The sequence below is a fragment of the Arachis hypogaea genome, chromosome 13 (assembly GCF_003086295.3).
Source record: "Arachis hypogaea cultivar Tifrunner chromosome 13, arahy.Tifrunner.gnm2.J5K5, whole genome shotgun sequence".
In the NCBI taxonomy this organism is placed as follows: Eukaryota; Viridiplantae; Streptophyta; class Magnoliopsida; order Fabales; family Fabaceae; genus Arachis; species Arachis hypogaea.
Window position 1 is genome coordinate 79,953,947 of NC_092048.1, and position 19,255 is coordinate 79,973,201.

Below are 19,255 nucleotides of genomic sequence, written 5' to 3' on the forward strand. Positions count from 1 at the left end.
CAGAGTTTCTGGCACAATTTTTACAAATTGCTGACACAGTACATGATAAGGAAATAGATCAGGATGTCTACAGACTATTACTGTTTCCATTTGCTGTAAAAGATCAAGCTAAAAGGTGGTTAAATAACCAACCTAAGGCCAGCATAAGGACATGGAAACAGCTGACAGAAAAATTCCTGAATCAATACTTTCCCCCAAAACAGATGACACAGCTAAGGCTGGACATCCAAGGCTTTAAACAAGGAGATAAGGAATCTCTTTATGATGCCTGGGAGAGATACAGAGAGATACAACAAAAATGCCCCTCTGAAATGTTTTCAGAGTGGGTTCAGTTAGACATCTTCTAATATGGGCTTGCAGAAGGAGCTCAGATGTCTCTAGATTACTCAGCTGGTGGATCTATCCACATGAGAAAGACAATTGAAGAGGCTCAAGAGCTCATTGATACAGTTGCCAGGAGTCAGCATCTGTACCTAAGCAGTGACCCTTCCATGAAAGAAGAGGTTAAAACAGTAACTGCTTAACTCAGCCCTGTAAAACAAGCTGCTGAATTCAATCAGCAATTGGACTTTCTAACAAAGCAGTTAGCCGAATTCAAGGATAAACTACAAGAGACAAGGATGGCTAATATAAATATGGAAGAACAATTGAAGCAAACAAAGCAGCAGCTGTCAAGACAAATAACAGAAGAATGCCAAGCAGTTCAATTGAGAAGTGGGAAAACATTAAATACCCCACCTCAAGGCAGCAAAGAGCCAAGGAATGAGCAAACCACCCAAAATTCACCTGAGGACAGTAAGAGCCCAGGGAAAAGTAATTCTGGCATTAAAACGCCAGCAATCTGGTGGAAGACTGGCGCTGAATGCCCAAACCATGCCCAAGACTGGCGTTCAACGCCAGAAACAAGCAAGGATCTGGCGTTGAACGCCCAAAATGGGCACAGTTCTGGCGTTCAGACGCCAGGAACAGACAAGGAGTTGGCGTCTAACATCACTCCAGCTTCTAACTCTGGCACTCAATTGCCAGTGAGGGATCAGACACACACAAGTGCTGATGACAACCCCTCTAAAAGGGCTTCTTCAACCACCTCTGTAGGCAATAAACCTACAGCAACTAAGGTTGAGGAATATAAAGCCAAGATACCTTATCCTCAAAAACTCCGGAAAGAGGTGCAGGATAAGCAATTTGCTCGCTTTGCAGATTATCTCAGGACTCTTGAAACAAAGATTCCATTTGCAGAGGCACTTGAGCAAATACTTTCTTATGCCAAGTTCATGAAAGAGATCCTGAGTCATAAAAAGGATTGGAGAGAAACAAAAAGAGTTCTCCTCACTGAAGAATGCAGTGCAGTCATTCTAAAAAGCTTTCCTGAAAAGCTTAAACATCCTGGGAGTTTTCTGATACCATGCATATTAGAAGGTAATTGCACAAAGACAGCTTTATGCGATCTTGGGACAAGCATCAACCTAATACCTGCATCCACTATCAGAAAGCTTGGCTTAACTAAAGAAGTTAAACCAACCTGGATATGTCTCCAACTTGCTGATGGCTCCATTAAATACCCATTAGGCGTGATTGAAGACATGATTGTCAGAGTTGGGCCATTCGCCTTTCCCACTGACTTTGTAGTGCTGGAAATGGAGGAGCACAAGAGTGCTACTCTCATTCTAGGAAGACCCTTCCTAGCAACTGGACGAACCCTCATTGATGTCCAACAAGGGGAAATAACCCTGAGAGTCAATGATGATGAGTTTAAGTTGAATGCTGTCAAAGCCATGTAGCATCCAGACACATCAAAAGACTGCATGAAAGTTGATCTTATTGACTCTTTGGTAGAACAGATCAACATGGCTGAGAGTCTCGAATCAGAGTTGGAAGACATCTTTAAAGATGTTCAGCCTGATTTGGAGGATTCAGATGAGATGAAAGAGCCTCTGAAATTTCCTCTGGAAGAGGAAAAACCTCCTAAACCCGAGCTCAAACCATTACCACCATCCCTGAAATATGTATTTCTGGGAGAAGGTGACACTTTTCCAGTGATCATAAGCTCTGCTTTAAATCCACAGGAAGAGGAAGCACTTATTCAAGTGTTAAGGACACACAAAATAGCTCTTGGGTGGTCCACAGGTGACTTTAAGGGCATAAGCCCAGCTAGATGCATGCACAAAATCTTATTGAAAGATAATGCTAAACCATTGGTTCAACCACAGAGGCGGCTAAATCCAGCCATGAAGGAAGTGGTGCAGAAAGAGGTCACCAAATTACTAGAGGCTGGGATTATTTATCCTATTTCTGATAGCCCCTGGGTAAGCCCTGTCCAAGTCGTCCCAAAAAAGGGAGGCATGACAGTGATTCATAATGAAAAAAATGAACTGGTTCCTACAAGAACAGTTACAGGGTGGCGCATGTGTATTGACTACAGAAGGCTCAATACAGCCACCAGAAAGGATCATTTTCCTTTACCATTCATAGACCAGATGCTAGAAAGACTGGCAGGTCATGATTATTACTGCTTTTTGGATGGCTACTCAGGCTATAACCAGATTGCAGTAGATCCCCAGGATCAAGAGAAAACAACATTCACATGTCCATCTGGAGTGTTTGCTTATAGAAGGATGCCATTTGGACTGTGTAATGTGCCTGCAACCTTCGAGAGATGCATGCTCTCTATTTTCTCTGATATGGTGGAAAAATTTCTGGAAGTCTTCATGGATGACTTCTCAGTATATGGAGACTCATTCAGCTCCTGTCTTGATCACCTGAAACTTGTCTTGAAGAGATGCCAAGAGACCAACCTAGTCTTAAACTGGGAAAAATGTCACTTCATGGTGACTGAAGGGATTGTCCTTGGGCATAAAATCTCAAACAAGGGAATAGAGGTGGATCAAGCAAAAATAGAGGTAATTGAAAAATTACCACCACCTGCCAATGTTAAGGCAATCAGAAGCTTTCTGGGGCATGCAGGATTCTATAGGAGGTTTATAAAGGATTTTTCAAAAATCGCAAAACCTCTAAGCAATCTGCTAGCTGCTGACACGCCATTTGTGTTTAACAGAGAGTGTCTGCAGGCGTTTGAAACGCTGAAAGCTAAGCTGGTCACAGCACCAGTTATTTCTGCACCAGACTGGACATTACCATTTGAGCTAATGTGTGATGCCAGTGATCACGCCATTGGTGCAGTATTGGGACAGAGGCATGACAAGCTTCTGCATGTCATTTATTATGCTAGTCGCATTTTAAATGATGCCCAGAAAATTACACAACCACAGAAAAAGAATTACTTGCAGTGGTTTATGCCATTGACAAGTTCAGATCATACTTAGTAGGGTCAAAAGTGATTGTGTATACTGACCATGCTGCTCTTAAATATCTACTCACAAAGTAGGATTCAAAACCCAGGCTCATCAGATGGGTGTTGCTTCTGCAAGAGTTTGATATAGAAATAAGAGACAGAAAAGGGACAGAGAACCAAGTGGCTGATCATCTGTCCCGGATAGAGCCAGTAGAAGGGACGTCCCTCCCCTCTCTTGAGATCTCTGAGACTTTTCCGGATGAGCATTTATTTGCCATCCAGGAAACACCATGGTTTACCGATATTGCAAACTATAAAGCTGCAAGGTTCATACCCAAGGAGTACAACAGGCAACAAAAGAAAAAATTAATCACTGATGCAAAGTACTACTTGTGGGATGAACCCTATCTCTTTAAGAGATGTGCAGACGGAATAATCCGTAGGTGTGTTCCTAGAGAAGAAGCGCAGAGGATCCTATGGCATTGCCATGGATCTCAATATGGAGGCCATTTCGGGGGTGAACGAACAGCCACCAAGGTCCTCCAATGTGGCTTCTATTGGCCCACACTCTATAGAGATTCTCGAGAGTTTGTACGTAACTGTGACAGTTGCCAAAGAGCTGGTAATCTGCCCCATGGTTACGCCATGCCTCAACAAGGAATCTTGGAGATTGAGTTGTTTGACGTATCGGGAATTGACTTCATGGGACCTTTCCCACCATCATTCTCAAACACTTATATTCTGGTGGCAGTTGACTATGTATCAAAATGGGTTGAGGCCATTGCCACACCCACCAATGATACTAAAACAGTGCTGAAGTTCCTCCAGAAATATATCTTTAGCAGGTTTGGTGTCCCTAGAGTACTGATCAGTGATGGAGGCACTCACTTCTGCAACAAACAGCTTTACTCTGCCATGGTTCGGTATGGGGATTCGCCACAAGGTAGCTACTCCATATCATCCACAAACTAATGGGCAAGCTGAAGTCTCTAACAGAGAATTAAAGAGAATCCTAGAATGGACAGTAAGTACCCGTAGAAAGAATTGGGCACGGAGCTTGGATGATGCTCTGTGGGCTTACAGAACAGCATTCAAGACCCCTATAGGGACCTCTCCATACCAACTTGTGTATGGTAAGGCATGTCACCTGCCCGTGAAACTGGAACATAAATCCTACTGGGCAGCCAGATTCCTAAACTTTGATGCCAAATTAGCAGGAGAAAAAAGATTGCTCCAGCTGAATGAGCTAGAGAAATTCAGATTCACTGCTTTCGAAAATGCCAAGCTTTATAAAGAGAAATAAAAAAAGTGGCATGATAGAAACCTGTCATCTAGAATCTTTGAACCAGGACAGAAAGTTCTACTGTTTAACTCTAGACTCAGGCTATTCCCCGGGAAACTGAAATCCCGGTGGAGGGGACCATATTTGATTACAAGTGTATCACCATATGGTTATGTGGAGCTTCAAGATATTGATTTTGATAAGAAGTTCATTATCAATGGACAGAGAATCAAGCATTATCTTGAAGGCAACGTTGAGCAAGAGTGCTCAAGGCTGAAGCTAGATTAAAAGCTCAGCAAGGTCCAGCTAAAGACAATAAAGAAGCGCTTGCTGGGAGGCAACCCAGCCATGGGGCATCAATCCTCTAAGCATTTTGCCCTATTTTTATTTTTATTTGTTTATATAAAGTTCATTAATAACAAGGTAAAAAATCAATTGCATAAGTTCACAGGGTTACAGAAGGAATCTGCACACAAAACAGAGAAAAAGAGTTCACTGGCAAGAAAACGCCAGTAAGAGCCTGTTTTGGGCGTTCAGCGCCCAAAAGAGGCATCCAGTGGGCGCTGAACGCCAGTAAGGATAGCAATCTGGCGTTCAACGCCAGAAAAGGGCAACAACTGGGCGTTGAACGCCCAGGAGAGCAGCATTTGGGCGTTGAACGCCCAAAACAGGCAGCGTTTGGGCGTTCAAACGCCAGGATGATGGGACGGAGGTAAATTCGTTTCTTCTTCATATTTTTCATTCTAATTTTAATTTCCATGTTCCAAATCATGATTTCTTGCATACACATGTTAAGAACCTTGATTTCTAAAATCCTTAATTTCTAAAAATCCTACTTTAAAAATATCAAATGTATCTTAATCCATAAGCACAAATCCTCTTTTTCAATCCAATTCAACTCTTTTCCAAAAATCTTTTCAACTCATCAATATCTTTTTCAAATCTCCACATTATCTTTTTCAAAATCTAGATTTATCTTTTTCAAAAATTTTTCATATCTTTTCAATTTTAAACTATATCCTCTCTTATCATATCTTCTATCTTATCTTTTCCAAATCAATCTTTTTTATCATATCTTTTCTAAATTTTTGAACCCACCCCCCTCCCTTTAAATATGGGTTCGGCTTCCCCCCCTCCATCAACAATTGCACCTAGCTCTCCTTCTATCCCTCTTCTTTCTTTTCTTTTGCTTGAGGACAAGCAAACCTCTAAGTTTGGTGTGTTTATCCGTGATCACTAAGATCATGGCTCCTAAGGGAAAACAACCCACTTCAAGAGGCAAGAAAGAGAGCGTTCCAAAACCACTTTGAAATCAAGGAAAGTTCTTATCTAAAGAACATTCATACCATTATTACAAAATAATGGGTCTAAGATCAGTGATCCCGGAAGTTAGATTTGATCTGAAAGAAGACGAATATCCGGAGATCCAGGAGCAAATTCGAATCAGGAACTGGGAGGTCCTAGCTAATCCCGAGACGAAAGTGGGAAGGAATATGGTCCAGGAGTTCTATGCTAACATGTGGCAGACAGACAAGCAAAAACTATCTGGAACTGCTTTCTATGAATATCGGACCGTGGTCAGAGGAAAGATTGTTCATACCAACCCTGACAAGATTAGGGAGATCTTAAAGCTACCTCAGCTGAAAGATGATCCAGACTCTTTCAACAGGAGAATGATGAGAACAGACAAGGGCCTAGATAAGATTCTAGAGGATATATGTATCTCTGGAGCCAGGTGGACCACCAGCACGAAGGGTGTCCCAAATCAACTCAAAAGAGAAGATCTCAAACCAGTCGCCAGAGGATGGCTGGACTTCATTGGGCATTCTCTGCTGCCCACCAGCAACCGTTCTGAAGTCACTGTTAAAAGAGCAGTGATGATCTATTGCATCATGATGGGAAAAAAAGTGGAAGTTCATCAACTGATTTCAACTGAATTCTACAAAATTGCTAATAAAAATTCTAAAGAGGCCAGGTTGGCTTACCCAAGCTTGATTTCTCTGCTCTGCAAGGACGCTGGAGTAAGGATGGGAATAACTGAGTATATCTCAATTGAGAAACCAATCACCAAAGTATCAATGGAAAAACAACAAGCACAGGATGACCCCATCAAGAAGAAAACACAGGAATTTCTCCCAGAAATTCCTCAATCTGAATATTGGGAGTATCTTGAAACATCAGTTACCAAGATGCAAGAAGCTATGGAACAAATAATAAAGGAACAGAAGGAACAAAGTCAAATTCTTTGCTATTTGATTAAAGAACAGGAAGAGCAAGGGCGTGACTTGAGGGAATTGAAGTGCCAGAAATGATCTCTTGAAGGACCAAGCACCCCACAAATCCGAGGAACATCCACTTCCCAGAACAAAGGTTGTTAAATTCCAATTTCTGCTTTAACTTTGTGATAGTTGTCGTTATAAGAGTTTACCTTAGGAGTCATATAGTAGTAATTAGTGTCTATTTTGATTTTACCTCCAATTAAGTTATAGTCTATTTTTCTCATCATCAGCAAACATGAATAAAATAGTAGATCTTTTGAATAAGAGGCAATAAAATTCAAGTTTTTAATAAGAAAAATTCTAATTAGTAACATGTGGTGGCAATGCTTTCTGTCTTTTGAATGAATGCTTGAACAGTGCATATGTCTTTTGAATTTGTTATTTAAGACTGTTAAATATGTTGGCTCTTGAAAGAATGATGAACATGAGACATGTTATTGATAATCTGAAAAATCATAAAAATGATTCTTGAAGCAAGAAAAAGCAGCAAAGAACAAAGCTTGCAGAAAAAAAAAAGAGAGAGAAAGAGAAAGCAAGCAGAAAAAGCCAAAGCTCTTAAAACCAAAAGGCAAGGGTAATAGAAAGGATCCCAAGGCTTTGAGCATCAGTGGATAGGAGGGCCTAAAGGAATAAAATCCTGGCCTAAGCGGCTAAACCAAGCTATCCCTAGCCATGTGCTTGTGGCGTGAAGGTGTCAAGTGAAAACTTGAGACTGAGCGGTTAAAGTCAAGGTCCAAAGAAAAAAGAAGAGTGTGCTTAAGAACCCTGGACACCTCTAATTGGGGACTTTAGCAAAGCTGAGTCACAATCTAAAAGGGTTCATCCAATTATGTGTCTGTGGCATTTATGTATCCGGTGGTAATACTGGAAAACAAGGTGCTTAGGGCCACGGCCAAGACTCATAAAGTAGCTGTGTTAAAGAATCATCATACTGAAATAGGAGAATCAATAACACTATCTGAATTCTAAGTTCCTATAGATGCCAATCACTCTGAGCTTCAATGGATAAAGTGAGATGCCAAAACTGTTCGGAAGCAAAAAGCTACTAGTCCCGCTCATCTAATTAGAATCTGAGCTTCACTCAAAAACTCTGAGATATTATTGCTTCTTGACTTATTAGTCTTCTATTTTATTTGTCTAGTTGCTTGAGGACAAGCAACAGCTCAAGTTTGGTGTTGTGATGAGCGGATATTTTATACGCTTTTTGGGGTTAATTTCATATAGATTTTAGTATGTTTTAGTTGGTTTTTAGTTTATTTTCATTAGTTTCTAGGAAAAATCCACATTTCTGGACTCTACTATGAGTTTGTGTATTTTTCTGTAATTTCAGGTATTTTCTGGCTGAAATTAAGGGAGCTGAGCAAAAATCTGATTCAGGCTGTAAAAGGACTGCTGATGCTATTGGATTCTGACCTCTCTGCACTCAAAATGGATTTTCTGGAGCTACAGAACTCCAAATGGCGTGCTTCCAATTGCGTTGGAAAGTAGACATCTAAGGCTTTCCAGAAATATATAATAGTCCATACTTTGCTCAAGGATAGACGATGTAAAGTGGCGTTCAACGCCAGCTCTCTGCCCAATTCTGGCGTCCAGCGCCAGAAACAAGTTGCAAGTTGGAGTTCAATGCCAGAAAAGGATCCAAAGCTGGCGTTGAACGCCCAAAACAGCCCCAGGCACGTGAGAAGCTTTAGTCTAAGCCCCAGCACACACCAAGTAGGCCCCAGAAGTGGATTTCTGCACTATCTGTTATAGTTTACTCATTTTCTGTAAACCTAGGTTACTAGTTTAGTATTTAAACAAATTTTAGAGATTTATTTTGCATCTCATGAAATTTTTTAGATCAAAACTTTATACTCTTTGACGGCATGAGTCTCTAAACTCCATTGTTGGGGGGTGAGGAGCCCTGCTGTGTCTCGATGAATTAATGCAAGTATTTCTGTTTCCCATTCAAACATGCGTGTTCCTATCTAAGATATCCATTCGCGCCTAACTATGGAGAAGGTGATGATCAGTGACACTCATCACCTTTCTCAATCCATGAACGTGTGTCTGACAATCACTTCCGTTCTACATCAGATTGAATGAATATCTCTTAGATTCCCTAATCAGAATCTCCGTGGTATAAGCTAGATTGATGGCGGCATTCATGAGAATCTGGAAAGTCTAAACCTTGTCTGTGGTATTCCGAGTAGGATTCTGGGATTGGATAGCTGTGACGAACTTCAAACTCGCGAGTGCTGGGCGTAGTGACAGACGCAAAAGGATAGTAAATCCTATTCTGGTACGACTGAGAACCTGCAGATGATTAGCCGTGCGGTGACAGCGCACCTGGACCCTGTTCACTCGAAGGATGGATGGTAGCCATTGACAACAGTGATCCACCTACACACAGCTTACCATAGGAGGACGTGCGTGCATGAATCAGAGGACAAAGGAAAGCAGAGATTCTGAAGACAAAGCATCTCCAAAACTCCAACATATTATCCATTACTGCATAACAAGTAACCTTTAATCCATGCTCTCTTGTTTATTCGCAACTCAACTGATAAATATAATTGACTTCCTGACTAAGAATTGCAAGATAACCATAGATTGCTTCAAACCAACAATCTCCGTGGGATTCGACCCTTACTCACGTAAGGTATTACTTGGACGACCTAGTGCACTTGCTGGTTAGTGGTACAAGTGTGAAAAGTGTGATTCACAATTCGTGCACCATAGCATTCAAAAGCCAACCATCCATGCCAACAATTTTGAACTGAAGCCACAGCTCATCACCCTTGTACAGAACAACTGTTCGTTCGGAGGAAGTGTCCAAGAGGACCCAAATCAATATTTAACCACCTTCCTGAGAATATGTGACACAGTGAAGTCTAATGGTGTTCATCCTGACGCCTATAGACTACTCTTATTTCCATTCTCACTCAGGGATAAGGCAGCCAAGTGGCTGGAATCTTTTCCAAGGGAAAGCTTGACAACTTGGGAAGACGTGGTGAACAAATTCTTAGCAAGATTTTACCCACCTCAAAGAATCAATAGGCTGAGAGCTGAGGTCTAAACCTTCAGGCAACAAGATGGTGAGACTCTATATGAAGCATGGGAGAGGTTTAAAGACCTGAGAAGGAGGTGTCCACCTGACATGTTCAACGAATGGGTGCAGCTGCACATTATCTATGAAGGGCACTCTTATGAGTCAAAGAAGGCCGTAGACCATTCATCCGGAGGATCTTTGAACAAGAAGAAAACCATTGAGGAGGCTATAGATGTCATTGAAACAGTAGCAGAGAACGACTACTTCTATGCTTCCGAAAGAGGGAACACAAGAGGAGTAATGGAGCTAAACAATGTAGATGCTCTGTTGGCCCAAAACAAGCTCATTACCCAACAGCTGGCTGACCTCACCAAGAAGATGGAGAGGAACCAAGTGGCAACAATCTCCACTTCATCAACAACCCAAGAAGGAGTGAATGAAGAAGCAGAGGGTAGTCAGGAGCAAGCCAACTAGATTGGGAATTCACCTAGGCAGAACCATGATCCTTACTCCAAGAACTACAACCCTGGATGGAGGAATCACCCAAACTTTGGGTGGGGAAATCAACAAGACCAAAGCCTTGATCAAAGGCGCCCAAATCCAAACAATGCATCCCACCAACACTTCACCTCTAGACCATATCAACATCCCAATAACAACACCTCTCCACATTCATATCAAGGCCAGAACAACCCTCCTCAACCTGACCTATCATCATTTGATGAAAGAATCTCAAGGATTGAAAATCTAGTTGAAGGTATATGCAAGGACATCCAGGACAGTAAAGCATTCAGAGAGGAAGTGCAGTCAAATATGCAGAATTAGGATCCTGCCATCAAGAAACTTGAGACACAAATTGGCTATTTATCCAAGCAAATTCCCAGCCACAACCTTCGCAGTAAAACTAACTCAACCAAAAGGGAGGAGTGTCAGGCTATCACCCTTTGGAGTGGGAAGGAACTAAAGGAAACCCCCCCAGAAACCACAAGAAGAGGACTCAAATAAAGAGGAAGAAGAGCAGGACGAAGCTCAAGTTCTGACTTTGAGTTCACAAAAAGGGGGAGGAGTGCCGAAACCAGACATCCCAAGAGTCCCATACCCTCAGCAACTAAAGAAGAAGGGAGATGACAATCAGTTTTCGAGATTTTTGGAAATCTTCAAGAAGCTGCAAATCAACATACCCTTTGCTGAAGCAATAGAACAAATGCCACTCTACGCCAAGTTCTTGAAGGAGCTCATGACTAAGAAAAGAAGTTGGAAGAACAACGAGACTGTGATACTAACAGAAGAATGTAGTGCTATCATTCAGCACAAACTGCCCCAAAAATTGAAGGATCCTGGGAGTTTTCAGATCCCTTGCATTATAGGGGAAATCACAGTGGAGAAAGCCCTTTGTGACTTAGGAGCCAGCATCAACTTGATGTCAGTAGCTATGATGAGGAAGATGAAGATAGAGGAGGCTAAACCAACAAAAATGGCCCTACAGTTGGCAGACAGATCGTTCAAGTTCTTGCATGGCGTCGTAGAAGATTTGCTGGTGAAAGTGGGAGATTTTATCTTCCTAGTAGACTTTGTAGTGCTGGACATGCAGGAGGAAGCCAAGGCTTCCATCATCCTGGGAAGGCCGTTCTTGGCCACAGCTGGAGCTGTCATTGATGTGCAAAAAGGTGATCTTACCTTAAGACTACACAATGAAAAGATGACATTCAATGTGTTCAAGGCCATGAGTTACCCACAAGAACAATTAGGGGAATGCATGAGGTTAGATGTACTTGAGGAGGAAGTGCAAGAGAATTTTGGAGAAGAAGAACCTGAAGAACCTGAGAGATTGGTAGATGAGGAATCTGAATCAATTGAAGAGGTTGCAACAGCAGAGATTCATATACAAGGTGCACCAAAGGAAGAAAACGAAAAGTCAGAAGCACCCAAACTTGAACTTAAAGCACTACCACCCACTCTCAAATATGCATACTTAGGAGAACATGAAAGTTACCTAGTGATCATAAGTTCATGCCTCAGCCAAGATCAAGAGGAAGAATTGCTCAAAGTACTGCGACAACACAAAGATGCCATTGGTTGGACTCTTGCTGACTTAAAGGGGATAAATTCAGCCATATGCATGCACAAGATACTGCTGGAAGATGATGCCAAACCATCCATTCAATCCCAAAGAAGGTTGAACCCTATCATGAAGGAAGTAGTACAGAAAGAAGTTATGAAGTTATGGCAGGGAGGGGTGATCTACCCGATCTCAGACAGCCCCTGGGTTAGCCCCGTGCATGTTGTCCCAAAAAAAAGGAGGAATCACCGTGGTTCCCAATGAGAAGAACGAATTAATTCCTACAAGGACAGTCACAGGATGGTGGATGTGCATAAACTACAGGAAGCTCAATGAGGCTACACGAAAAGACCATTTCCCCCTTCCATTCATGGATCAGATGTTGGAAAGACTTGCAGGGCACGCATATTATTATTTTCTCGACGGTTATTCAGGATATAACCAAAAAGTGGTTGATCCCAGAGATCAAGAGGAAACCTCATTCACTTGCTCATATGGAGTATTTGCCTACAGGCGCATGCCATTTGGGCTATGTAATGCACCTGCAACTTTCCAACGCTGCATGCTTTCTATCTTTTCAGATATGATAGAAAAATTCATTGAAGTTTTTATGGATGATTTCTCGGTATTCGGAGATTGCTTCCCTAGTTGTCTACATCACCTCGCCTTGGTATTGAAAAGATGCCAAGAGACCAATTTGGTCTTGAACTGGGAGAAATGTCACTTTATGGTGACAGGAGGAATAGTCCTGGGTCACAAGGTTTCTAACCAAGGCATTGAGGTTGACAAAGCTAAAGTAGAACTCATTGAAAAAATGCCTCCACCCAGTGATGTCAGGGCAATTAGGAGTTTTTTGGGGCATGCTGGTTTCTACAGAAGATTTATTAAAGATTTTTCAAAGATAGCCAAGCCCTTAAGCAATCTCCTTATATCTGATACACCATTCATCTTTGATGAAACATGCATGTTAGCCTTTGAAAATTTGAAAATGAGGTTGTCCTCTGCTCCTATCATTTCCCCACCTGATTGGAATTTACCGTTTGAATTGATGTGTGATGTATCTGATTTTGCAGTTGGGGCAATGTTAGGACAGAGGAAAGACAACTTAGTCCATGTGATATACTATGCTAGCAAAGTTCTTAATGATACTCAGAGAAATTATACTACTACTGAAAAGGAGTTACTAGCAATAGTTTTTGCATTTGACAAGTTTAGATCATACCTAATTGGTGCTAAAGTGATTGTTTTTACAGATCACACAGCACTTAAATATTTGTTTGCCAAGCAAGAATCAAAACCAAGACTAATAAGATGGATCTTATTGTTGCAGGAATTCAATATTGAAATCAGAGACAAGAAAGGAGTGGAAAACAAGGTAGCAGATCACCTATCCAGGATCCCTCATGATAAAGGTGGAGCACATGATACAAGTGTGAACGAACTCTTCCCAGATGAGCAGTTGATGACAGTTCACAAAGCACCATGGTTCGCAGACATTGCCAACTTCAAGGCATCTGGAGCATTACCTCCAGAGATAAATAAACATCAAAAAAGGAAGCTCATGAATGATGCAAAATACTTTGTCTGGGATGAGCCATACCTCTTCAAGAAGTGTTCAGATGGGATCCTTAGAAGATGTGTTTCAGTAGAAGAAGGACGAGAGGTCCTATGGAATTGCCACGGCTCATGTTATGGAGGACATTTTAGAGGAGATAGAACTGCAGCAAAAGTGTTACAAAGCGGATTCTTTTGGCCTACCCTTTTCAAAGATGCAAAAGAACTGGTAAAGAGCTGCAATGAATGCCAAAGATCTGGAAACTTGCCCAAAAGAAATGAGATGCCACAGAATTTCATCTTGGAACTGGAACTGTTTGATGTGTGGGGAATTGATTTCATGGGACCATTCCCAACCTCATATGCAAACAATTACATTTTGGTGGCAGTAGATTACGTCTCCAAGTGGGTAGAGGCTATTACAACCCCAACAAATGATAACAAGGTTGTCATGAACTTCCTCAGGAAGAATATCTTTAGCCGGTTTGGAGTCCCACGAGCACTCATCAGTGATGGAGGGAGCCATTTTTGTAACAAACCACTAGAAGATCTTCTCCTACGATATGGGGTAAAACATAAGGTAGCTATACCATATCATCCCCAAACAAGTGGACAAACTGAGATATCCAACAGAGAGCTAAAGAGGATTCTGGAAAAGACTGTGGGTGCATCAAGAAAGGATTGGTCGAAGAAGCTAGATGATGCTCTTTGGGCATACAGAACAGCATTCAAAACACCACTGGGGATGTCCCCTTATCAACTGGTTTATGGGAAAGCTTGTCACTTACCACTGGAGCTGGAGCACAAGGCTCTCTGGGCTATCAAGATACTAAACTTTGACAGCATTGCTGCTGGTGCAAAGAGGATCTTGCAGCTGCAAGAGATGGAGGAATTCAGGTCACAAGCCTATGAAAACACCAAGATGTATAAAGAGAAGGCAAAGAGAAGACATGACCTGCATCTTGCACCTAGGAGTTTCAAAAAGGGGCAACGAGTACTCCTCTACAATTCCAAATTGAGACTATTCCCAGGAAAACTCAAATCAAGGTGGTCCAGACCTTTTCTTGTCACAAAAGTTTCACCTTATGGACATATCGAAATCATGGATGAAGGCTCTGAAAGGACTTTTACAGTGAATAGACATAGACTCAAACATTATCTGGGCAACATGGGGGAACACCCCAGAGTAAATTACCACCTCAAGTAAAGGAGGAACCGTCGAGCTAGCGACGATAAAAGAGCGCTCTGTTGGGAGGCAACCCAACCTCAGGTAGTTTCCTTTTCATCTATATTTCAATAAGGATCACAAGTTGTTTCCCCTGGTATTGTGAGGAGCTAAGTTTGGTGTTCCACACCAAAACAAGTCAAGAGTGAAAGTGTGATTCTAAGTTTGGTGTTCCACAAAAGACATTAGAATTACACCCCACTCCCAAAACACATTGCTAGCTCCAACCAATCAAGGGAAACCACTTAGATGTAGCTAGACTTTAGTAATAATTGTTATATTAATAACAAGATATGAGGTTCTCTGCATATATGCAATGTTTTGTACTGGGCAAGGAACTAAGTTTGGTGTTCGCACACCAAAGTAAGTTCAACAGCCACAAGCACACATACAAGCTAACTATGTCTCAAGTGCTTTGGGAACAAGCAACTTCCAATAACTTTACAGGAATCTTATGAGGAAATAGTGCATCTTCACCCAAGGAAGTGAAGTAGCAAGGACTAGGATGATGACAAAGAAAGAGAGCAACTAGATATCATCACCCGAAGGTTGTATTGTCACTTAATTCCATTATACTCAGAATTGTTGAAAATTGGAAGTCCGAATGCACTTTTCATTAGTAGATACTCGTAGTTGGAACCTTTTTCAATTCTGTCTTTTAAGTTTTTGGTGTTGAAGAAGGTCTCTGTGTGCTAGTCTTTATGTTACCACATCATCTCCCTACTTAATTGTATGTTTGTCCCTTTAAATCAGATGAAAAAGAGAATGAGTGTGTTTCAAAAAGACCAGAGTGGAGTTCATAATATGGAAGTGCATTCATGAGTTTTTGGTGTGATCATAAGTTAGCTAAGTTAGTTCAACCATAAGGTGGGAAGACAACTATCTGTCATGAATACTGGTATGCGAAATTGTTACTCAGGTTGTGAATTACTGTTCGAAATTGATTCCCTGGCGATGGCACCAAAAACGGATGCACATAACTATGGTCTAAACATATCTTCACAACTTCGCATAACTAACCAACAAGTGTACTGGGTCGTCCAAGTAATAAACCTTACGTGAGTAAGGGTCGATCCCACGGAGATTGTTGGTATGAAGCAAGCTATGGTCACCTTGTAAATCTCAGTCAGGCGGATATAAAATAGTTATGGAGTTTTCGAAATTAATACTAAAATAAGGATAGAAATACTTATGTAAATCATTGGTGAGAATTTCAGATAAGCGTATGGAGATGCATTCATTCCTCTGAACCTCTGCTTTCCTGCTGTCTTCATCCAATCCGTCTTACTCCTTTCTATGGCTGGCTTTGTGTAAGGATGTCACCGGTGCCAATGGCTACTTTCAATCCTCTCGGGAAAATGGTCCAAATGCTCTGTCATAGCACGGCTAATCGTCTGGAGGCATCACCCTTGTCGTTGGTTGCATCCTATTCCTCTCTATGAAAATGGTCCGATGCGCTGTCACTGCATAGCTAATCATCTTGGAGGTTCTCGATCATACTGGAATAGAATTTACTATCCTTTTGCGTCTGTCACTACGCCCAGCACTCGCGAGTTTGGAGTTCGTCACAGTCATTCAATCCCAGAGTCCTACTCGGAATACCACGGACAAGGTTTAGACTTTTCGGACTCTCATGAATGCCGCCATCAATCTAGCTTATACCACGAAGATTCTGATTAAGAGATCTAAGAGATACTCATTCAATCTAATGTAGAACGGAAGTGGTTGTCAGGCACGCGTTCATAGGGAATGATGATGATTGTCACGTTCATCACATTCAGGTTGAAGTGCGAATGAATATCTTAGAAGCGAAATAAGATGAGTTGAATAGAAAACAGTAGTACTTTGCATTAATCTTTGAGGAACAGCAGAGCTCCACACCTTAATCTATAGAGTGCAGAAACTCTACCGTTGAAAATACATAAGTAATGAAGGTCCAGGCATGGCCGAATGGCCAGCCCCCAAACGTGATCAATAGATCAAAAGATAATCCAAAGATGATTCCAAAGATGATTCCAAAGATGATAAATATAATAGTAAAAAGTCCTATTTATACTAAACTAGTTACTAGGGTTTACAGAAATAAGTAATTGATGCATAAATCCACTTCCGGGGCCCACTTGGTGTGTGCTTGGGCTGAGCTTGAAGTCTACACGTGGAGAGGTCATTCTTGGAGTTGAACGCCAGCTTTTATGCCATTTTGGGCGTTGAACTCCACTTTGCAACTTGTTTCTGGCGCTGGACGCTAGAATTGGGCAGAGAGCTGGCGTTGAACGCCAGTTTGCATCATCTAAACTCGGTCAAAGTATGGATTATTATACATTGCCGGAAAGCCCTGGATGTCTACTTTCTAACGCAATTGGAGGCGCGCCATTTTGAGTTCTGTAGATCCAGAAAATCTAGTTTGAGTGCAGGGAGGTCAGAATCCAACAGCATCAGCAGTCCTTCTTCAACCTCTGAATCTGATTTTTGCTCAAGTCCCTCAATTTCAGCCAGAAAATACCTGAAATTACAGAAAAATACACAAACTCATAGTAAAGTCCAGAAATGTGAATTTAACATAAAAACTAATGAAAACATCCCTAAAAGTAACTAGATTCTACTAAAAACATACTAAAAACAATGCCAAAAAGCGTATAAATTATCCGCTCATCACAACACCAAACTTAAATTGTTGCTTGTCCCCAAGCAACTGAAAATCAAATAGGATAAAAAGAAGAGAATATACTATAAATTCCAAACTATCAATGAAACATAGCTCCAATTAAATGAGCGGGACTTATAGCTTTTTGCCTCTTGAATAGTTTTGGCATCTCACTTTATCCATTGAAGTTCTGAATAATTGGCATCTATAGGAACTCAGAGTTCAGATAGTGTTATTGATTCTCCTAGTTCAGTATGATGATTCTTGAACACAGCTATTTTATGAGTCTTGGCCGTGGCCCTAAGCACTTTATTTTCCAGTATTACCACCGGATACATAAATGCCACAGACACATAATTGGGTGAACCTTTTCAGATTGTGACTCAGCTTTGCTAAACTCCCCAATTAGAGGTGTCCAGGGTTCTTAAGCACACTCTTTTTTTGCTTTGGACCTTGACTTTAACCGCTCAGTCTCAAGTTTTCACTTGACACCTTCACGCCACAAGCACATGGTTAGGGACAGCTTGGTTTAGCCGCTTAGGCCAGGATTTTATTCCTTTGGGCCCTCCTATCCACTGATGCTCAAAGCCTTGGGATCCTTTTTATTGCCCTTGCCTTTTGGTTTTAAGGGTTATTGGCTTTTTGCTCTTGCCTCTTGGTTTTAAGAGCTTTTGGCTTTTTCTGCTTGCTTTTTCTTTTTCTTTCTATTTTTTTTCTTTTTTTTTTCGCCTATTTTTTTTTCTGCAAGCTTCGTTCTTTGCTGCTTTTTCTTGCTTCAAGAATCATTTTTATGATTTTTCAGATTATCAAATAACATGTCTCCTTGTCATCATTCTTTCAAGAGCCAACATATTTAACATTCTTAAACAACAACTTCAAAAGACATATGCACTGTTCAAGCATTCATTCAGAAAATAAGAAGCATTGTCACCACATCAATATAATTAAACTAAGTTCAAGGATAAATTCGAAACTCATGTACTTCTTGTTCTTTTGAATTAAAACATTTTTCATTTAAGAGAGGTGATGGATTCATAGGACATTCATAACTTTAAGACATAGTTACTACTACTAATGATCATGTAATGAAGACACAAACATAGATAAGCACTTAACATATAGAAAACGAAAAACAGAGAAAGTAAGAACAAGGAATGAGTCCACCTTAGTGATGGTGGTGTTTCCTTCTTGAGGAACCAATGATGTCCTTGAGCTCTTCTATGTCTCTTCCTTGTCTTTGTTCCTCCTCTCTCATTGCTTTTTGATCTTCTCTTATTTCATGAAGGATGATGGAGTGCTCTTGATGTTCCACCCTTAGTTGTCCCATGTTGGAACTTAATTCTCCTAGGGAGGTATTGATTTGCTCCCAATAGTTTTGTGGAGGAAAATGCATACGAGGCATCTCCGGGATCTCATGGTGATGAGGTTCCTGCGCCTCTTGAGCTCTATGAATGGGCTCTCTTGCTTGCTCCATCTTTTTCTTAGTGATGGGCTTCTCTTCCTCAATGTGAATGTCTCCTTCTATGGAAGCTCCAGCTGAGTAACATAGATGGCAGATAAGATGAGGAAAAGCTAGCCTTGCCCCAGGAGAGGGCTTTTCGGCTATTTTGTAGAGTTCAAGGGAGATAACTTCATGAACCTCTACTTCTTCTCCAATCATGATGCTATGGATCATGATGGCCCGATCCACAGTAACTTCAGATCGGTTGCTAGTGGGGATGATGGAGCGTTGGATGAATTCCAACCATCCTCTAGCCACAGTCTTGAGGTCCAATCTTCTTAGTTGAACCGGCTTGCCTTTGGAGTCAATCTTCCATTGAGCTTCTTCCACACATATGTCCATGAGGACTTGGTCCAACCTTTGATTAAATTTGACCCTTCTAGTGTAG

General features: G+C 41.3%; 1 non-coding gene across 1 annotated transcript; it reads right to left on the reverse strand.

The window, feature by feature from the left end:
* Nucleotides 1-9,890: 9,890 nt before the first annotated feature.
* Nucleotides 9,891-9,994, reverse strand: LOC112739102 (small nucleolar RNA R71). The gene has a single exon (XR_003170042.1). It is a non-coding gene; the product is annotated as a small nucleolar RNA R71 (small nucleolar RNA).
* Nucleotides 9,995-19,255: the final 9,261 nt, after the last annotated feature.